The sequence below is a fragment of the Schistocerca piceifrons genome, chromosome 6, assembly GCF_021461385.2.
Source record: "Schistocerca piceifrons isolate TAMUIC-IGC-003096 chromosome 6, iqSchPice1.1, whole genome shotgun sequence".
NCBI lineage: Eukaryota > Metazoa > Arthropoda > Insecta > Orthoptera > Acrididae > Schistocerca > Schistocerca piceifrons.
Genome location: NC_060143.1, coordinates 368,153,848 through 368,161,393, shown reverse-complemented (window position 1 = coordinate 368,161,393; position 7,546 = coordinate 368,153,848). Strand labels below are relative to the sequence as shown.

Genomic DNA, 7,546 nt, shown 5'->3' with positions numbered 1-7,546 from the left:
CGCTAAAGTGCTTTCTCTCCCGCCAACAATGCTTTCTGGTGCAGAAATCCCTGCTACCATTACAAAATGTATCAATGCGCGGTGTTTCCGGCTCTTTTCTTAAAATGTATCCATACGCCGTCTCTCCCGCCCTTTTTAGAATTATATCAATGTGCGGTCTCTGTTGCGAACAATACTTTGGTGCAGACATTCCCTGCTACCACAACTATTTCCAACATGACAAATAATAATTATTCCTACTCAATCCTATTAATAAAATATAAACATCTTTCATAAATTGTGGTTTGACAATAGTCGATAGAAATATACACGTCTTACATCACATCAGGTCAAATTTACGAAAAACTTGGCAGTATGAGCCCACTTTTCAATTTGGCGTTGCAACCCTCTCTGGCGTGAATGCATGCACTCCTTCCGTTGAAAGGGTATCGTGAAGTCGTAGTATCTTCTGAGCCAACAAGGGTTGCAATTGTTCCTTGATATCCTACACACTGGTACTGGGACTGAACTGAGGCCCGAGCTGGCCCGACATACGTTCTATTAGGAAAGTTCTGGAGATCTTGCTGGTCACAGGAGTTGCTGAACATCTTGCAGACAGTTCATAGAACCACTTGCCCTGTGTGGACGTGTATCTGCCTGTTAAAAAACGGCATCACACTACTCTCACATGAGAGGCAACACACGAGGACCTGATTCCCAATGGCACGCCACACCATTACGCCAAGAGTAACACCATTCCGCTTTCCAAAATATTGGAAGAATGGGACCTACCTCCAGATCGCCTCCAGCTCGCCGACGATGGTGATGCAGGGCAGAACCGCGATTCGTCACTGAACACAGTCCGACGGCATTCATCGGAAGTTTATGTTTCCCGGTCATGGCACCGCTCCAAAGGCAGCCGTTCGTGTTGTGTTGTTAAAGCAAGCTTGCGCGTGAGACGGTAATTCCCTAGAGCGGCTGCTGCTAGTTTCTGACCGATGGTGAGGGATGACATAAGCCATTATTTGTTCTCTGATGGCGGACGCAGTTGTGAAGGGGTTACGATGTGCTTTGAGCACTGTACGCTGATCCTCTCTTGTGAAGGTCAGACGATGTTGACTGGAACCTTGCCGACGAGCACGACTCCCTGAATTTCCCATGAAGTCCACCATCGGGCAACTGCACATTCGAACGCCCCACAAATCATACTGTAAGATTCTAAAAGACGGAAAGGAGACCCTCAGCAAGGTCCGTTTCGACCTTTCTCAGATGCTGACAACGCAATCCCATCCAAGTACGAAGGGTCGCCTTACATACCCTACCAGACATCAGTAATCCCTCTGCTGGCCGTTCTTGATCTAAATCTACATCTACATCTACATTTATACTCCGCAAGCCACCCAACGGTGTGTGGCGGAGGGCACTTTACGTGCCACTGTCATTACCTCCCTTTCCTATTCCAGTCGCGTATGGTTCGTGGGAAGAACGACTGCCGGAAAGCCTGCGTGCGGGCTCGAATCTCTTTAATTTCACATTCATGATTTCCTCGGGCGGTTTAAGTAGGGGGAAGCAATATATTCGATACCTCATCCAGAAACGCACCCTCTCGAAACCTTGCACAGCAAGCTACACCGCGATGCAGAGCGCCTCTCTTGCAGAGTCTGCCACTTTAAGTTTGCTAAACATCTCCGTAATGCTATCACGCTTACCAAATAACCCTGTGACGAAACGTGCCGCTCTTCTTTGGATCTTCTCTATCTCCTCCGTCAAACCGATCTGGTACGGATCCCACACTGATGAGCAATACCCAAGTATAGGTCGAACGAGTGTTTTGTAAGCCACCTCCTTTGTTGATGGACTACATTTTCTAAGGACTCTCCCAATGAATCTCAACCTGGCACCAGCCTTACCAACAATTAATTTTATATTATCATTCCACTTCAAATCGTTCCGCACGCATACTCCCAGATATTTTACAGAAGTAACTGCTACCAGTGTTTGTTCCGCTATTATATAATCGTACAATAAAGGATCCTTCTTTCTATGTATTCGCAATACATTACATTTGTCAATGTTAAGGGTCAGTTGCCACTCTCTGCACCAAGTGTCTATACGCTGCAGATCTTCCTGCATTTCACTGCAATTTTCTAATGCTGCAACTTCTCTGTATACTACAGCATCATCCGCGAAAAGCCGCATGGAACTTCTGACACTATCTACTAGGTCATTTATGTATATTGTGAAAAGCAATGGTCCCATAACACTCTCCTGTGGCACGCCAGAGGTTACTTTAACATCTGTAGACGTCTCTCCATTGAGAACAACATACTGTGTTCTGTTTGCTAAAAACTCTTCAGTCCAGCCACACAGCTGGCCTGCTATTCCGTAGAATCTTACTTTGCTTATCAGGCGACAGTGCGGAACTGTATCGAATGCCTTCCGGAAGTCAAGGAAAATGGCATCTACGTGGTAGCCTTCCCGTCACACAGAGCTGGAGCTCTAAGCATTTGCATACCATCGATCGTGCGTACGCGTACGAAGCTGCATGACATTCGATCATGTCTTCTGAATGCTTTATTTTTTTTTTGTCAGACAGTGTATCTGCTATGAACAGCGTATAGACACAAGAAGCTTGCTCGCATTGTTCAATCCCACAACAGCTGCGCGAGACGGGGGCAACGGCCGCCTGAGGCTGGCGAAGTGCAGTATGGCCAACCGGGGGGGCGCACGCGTGACGATGACCCTAACTTCCATGGGTCGTGGAAAAGACAAATACATAAATTTTATATCAGAAATCCCAGTCCAGAAACAACTGACTATTAATGTACGAAGCTAAACATGTCAAATATCTCTGGCAGAGAAATATGACAATCTACTCCTACAAGTCATTGCCTGTGTAACGTAAGTACACTACTTACCATTAAAATTGCTACACCAAGGAGAAATGCAGATGATAAACGGGTATTCATTGGACAAATATATTATAATAGAACTGACATGTGATTACATTTTCACGCAACTAGGGTGCATAGATCCTGAGATATCAGTACCCAGAACAACCACCTCTGGCTGTAATAACGGCCTTGATACGCCTGGGCATTGAGTCAAACAGAGCTTGGATGACGTGTACAGGTACAGCTGCCCATGCAGCTTCAACACGATACCACAGTTCATCAAGAGTAGTGACTGGCGTATTGTGACGAGCCAGTTGCTCGGTCACCATTGACCAGAGGTTTTCAATTGGTGAGAGATCTGGAGAATGTGCTGGCCAGGGCAGCAGTCGAACATTTTCTGTAACCAGAAAGGCCCGTACAGGACCTGCAACATGCGGTCGTGCATTGTCCTGCTGAAATGTAGGGTTTCGCAGGCATCGAATGCAGGATAGAGCCACGGGTCGTAACGCATCTGAAATGTAACGTCCACTGTTCAAAGTGCCGTCTATGCGAACAAGAGGTGACCGAGACGTGTAACCAATGGCACCCCATACCATCACGCCGGGTGATACGCCAGTATGGCAATGACGAATGCACGCTTCCAATGTGCGTTCACCGCGATGTCGCCAAACACGGATGCGACCATCATGATGCTGTAAATAGAACCTAGATTCATCCGAAAAAATGACGTTTTGCCATTCGTGCACCCAGGTTCGTCGTTGACTACACCATCACAGGCGCTCCTGTCTGTGATGCAGCGTCAAGGGTAACCGCAGCCATGGTCTCCGAGCTGATAGTCCATGCTGCTGCAGACGTCGTCGAACTGTTCGTGCAGATGGCTGTTGTCTTGCAAACGTCTCCATCTGTTGACTTAGCGATCGAGACGTGGCTGCACGATCCGTTACAGCCATGCGGATAAGATACCTGTCATCTCGACTGCTAGTGATACGAGGCCGTTAGGATGCAGCACGGCGTTCCGTATTACCCTCCTGAACCCACCGATTCCATATTCTGCTAACAGTCATTGGATCTCGACCAATGGGAGCAGCAATGTCGCGATACGATAAACCGTAATCGCGATAGACTACAATCCGACATTTATCAGAGTCGGAAACGTGATGGTACGCTTTTCTCCTTACACGAGGCATCACAACAACGTTTCACCAGGCAACGCCGGTCAACTGCTGTTTGTGTATGAGAAATCGGTTGGAAACTTTCGTCATGTCAGCACGTTGTAGGTGTCGCCACCGGCGCCAACCTTGTGTGAATGCTGTGAAAAGGTAATCATTTGCATATCACAGCATCTTCTTCCTGTTGGTTAAATTTCACGTCTGTAGCACGTCATCTTCGTGGTGTAGCAATTTTAATGGCCATTAGTGCAATTTATTACGTACTTAGACGACAATGTTTTGGTGTAGTCGAACCCCACTAACATTCCGGTGGACATCAGGGACGGTGGGGTTAGGAAACTACAGTAAGGCTGGTGACTGACTGTGTCACTGCACACATTATACACTTAACATATACATCTGATAGCGCAAAGACTGTGTTAAAATGTTGCTATGTAGGCTACTACGCCTTCATTCCGAGAGGTATGGTACATTTATTTGAGGACACTGCAGAGATGTTTTTCGCAACAACAACGCTGCTCAACCAGTCCCTTGCCGCCAAATATTGGGGACGAAAATTTGTCCCACCTCGAGGGTTCAAACGGGTAGGCAACACAATGAGTCTTTCACTCTACAGCGGAGTGTGAACTTCCTCTCAGGGTTGTAAGCATAGACTTACTGAAGCGCTCATTGGCGCTACTGTCACAGTCCCATATTCAACGCTGTGTTTGCACTTAATGAATGATGTCAAGCATGTGGTAGGAAGTTGCATGTAGAATGACTTAACAGATGCAAATAAATATCGTAAGAACTCTGTATCCTTATTTTTTAAAAATAAAAAGTGTAAAAATGAAGTGGCTAGTTAAGGTTGTGCTAACGGCCTTGCCTCAGTGGTAACACCGGTTCCCGTCAGATCACCGAAGTTAAGCGCTGTCGGGCTGGGCTAGAACTTGGATGGGAGACCGTCCGGTCTGCTGACCGCCGTTGGCAAGCGGGGATCACTCAGCCCTTGTGAGGCACAGTGGGGAGCTACTTGACTGAGAAGTAGCGGCTCCGGTCTCGTTAACTGACAAACGGTCGGGAGAGCGGTGTGCTGACCCAATACCGACTCAAAGGAAGACCTCGGCGCTTATTCGTGAAGTCACGTCAGTTAGGCACGGCGAACGCCAGGTCTGTTGCAGGCATACTCATAATGGTGGTGTCTCCCTCTCTGACACGGGAAAATGTGGAACTATTGGCGGCAGTTGACCAACACACATTGTTCTGAGAGATTTCCGCAATCAATTAATTGTGCAGTTCATTACACTTCTTAACAAATAATGTACTCCTGAACTTAAATTTCTGCCTGTTTTGAGGATTGACATACAAAAACAACTTCATGGTCCAGCAGCAACAGAATTCGTGCTTCTTTACCTTATTTGTAGATCTGAGGAAGTTACGTTTGCACTGGGTTGCTTTTACAAGAACCTGTGAACATATTGGTGCTCTTTTTTAGGTATCTCGGTTGACTATGGGATGAGGAGCACTGAATGTTAATGAAATATCTTGCGATTGTAGACGTTGGGGGAGGGGGTGGGGGACAGAAGAAGAGGCAAAAGAGAGATACTTGTTTTATCAAATAAAACTTTTTGTCTGATAAAGTTTCTCCTTTCAGTTGCAAGAGGGGAATATTTATCTTTTCTAATGTGCATGTTTAAAAAAGTTTAAGCTCAGTAGTATTTTCAATGCATGAAACCATTTTGTTTCCTGTTTAGAGTTCCTTTCGTTGAAAACGACTGTAATCTAATGACTGGCAACAGTTGGACATTTACACATGTAAATTAGTTCACATTTCCAGTGACGATGTCAAACGAAAATAAATAAATAAAAGAAACGAGTTCATTGTAAGGGGGTTGGGGTAAGTTTCGATAACAAAGTGGATCAAGTAAATAAAGTTACTTGAATGTAAAATTTCCGAAGCTTGCAATGGGGCAAAGCATCTTCTCATATTGATCTACGTTTGTTTCTTCAGGATTCCGTAATACAGAACTACGATCTTCATTTGCAGCTTTACGATAGTAAGAAAATCTTTCATCTAAATAAAACTACAGAATCCAAAAGAATACCAAACATTTTGTCCAAAAATAAGAGATTTATAGTGATAAGCACCCCGAGGCGTTTTTGCCTGCAACAGACCTGGCGTTCGCCGTGCCTAGCTGACGTGACGTCACCAACAAGCGCCGAGGCCTTCCTTTGAGACGGTGAGGGCTGACCACATGTCCCTCCATATCCGCATCCAGTGACGCCTGTAGGCTGAGGATGACACGGCGGCCGGTCACTACCGCTGGGCCTTCATAGCCTGTTCGGTCGGAGTTCCGTTTGGTTTTAGTTAAGGTTATATTGAAGATTAAAATTGTTCAGCTGCAAGCTAGCCGAAAAAAATTACGCTAAAATTATCCCACACGAAAGTAAATTAAAGACTGGAAAATAAACTCAAAAAATAGACGCAGAGTATGGGCCAGGAAATATTAAATAGGGACCGGAAGTGAAAAACGTAATATCACTATCAACTTTGAATCGATAATCTGACGCTTTATCGCTACTACTTGTAAAGAATGAACCCTACATTCTTGAATATTTATAACTTCCCGTCTTATGATGGAGACCTAGTGCAAGAAACATGAAAACTACATTCGTTTAAGACAGACTTGATTACTCGGTAGTAATTGTGAAGTAAACATCCTTTTCTTTGTTCTTTGAATCAAATGGAGGCTTTCAGTTCGGGAACAGATGCCTCACCTCCGCTACGTCGTGGTAGGAGCTTGGTTGCTAGCAGAGTCCTCTGATTGCCCACGGAATGCGAGGTTCTTTGCTCGAGTTCCTCTCCGGAACTCATAAAGTTTCTAGTAGGTAGCCACCGCCCTTGTATAACGTCGGCTACTGAAGAAGATAAGGTGGATACTTGATTTATTAGTCAGAAGGGGAATTGGAGAGGGTCCGTATTGAGCAAAACATTTTTTTCTTTTTTTCTATTACCCGGACATGTTTTGCTGAAGTTTCAGCACCATCAGACGGCTTTTATTTTCTTTCTGTTAAACAGGAAAAATGCTCCTATAAATTTGAGTTTTTAAAAAACTATTTACAAATTTGAAAAACTGACGAAGTTTTGTACAAATATACCACGTTATCACATGCTGTAGTTTTCCTGCTTTCTAAGTTCAGCATTGTACTTGCCTTCCTTTCAGTCTGTCACCTGGAACCATATAAAATATAATGTAGAAAGTTACTTCATTCAAAATTTTACGACTGGAAATGTTTAGGTAGGCCTAACATAATGAATTTGATATAGATGATGGTGCGTTACGGCGCGCGCGCTTGTGTGTGTGTGTGTGTGTGTGTGTGTGTGTGTGTGTTTTAAATATGTTTCTGGCGTGGACCATCCACTGATCCGGTTGGAAGGGTGTATAAAGCCATTGTATCTTCTCCTGGTACGAGAGCAAGATGTATAAAACAGGCAAAATACCCTCAGACTTCAAGAAGAACATA

General features: G+C 44.9%; 1 pseudogene; it reads left to right on the top strand.

Annotated features, from left to right (window-relative positions):
- Positions 1-4,893: 4,893 nt before the first annotated feature.
- On the top strand, positions 4,894-5,011 carry LOC124803662 (annotated as a pseudogene).
- Positions 5,012-7,546: the final 2,535 nt, after the last annotated feature.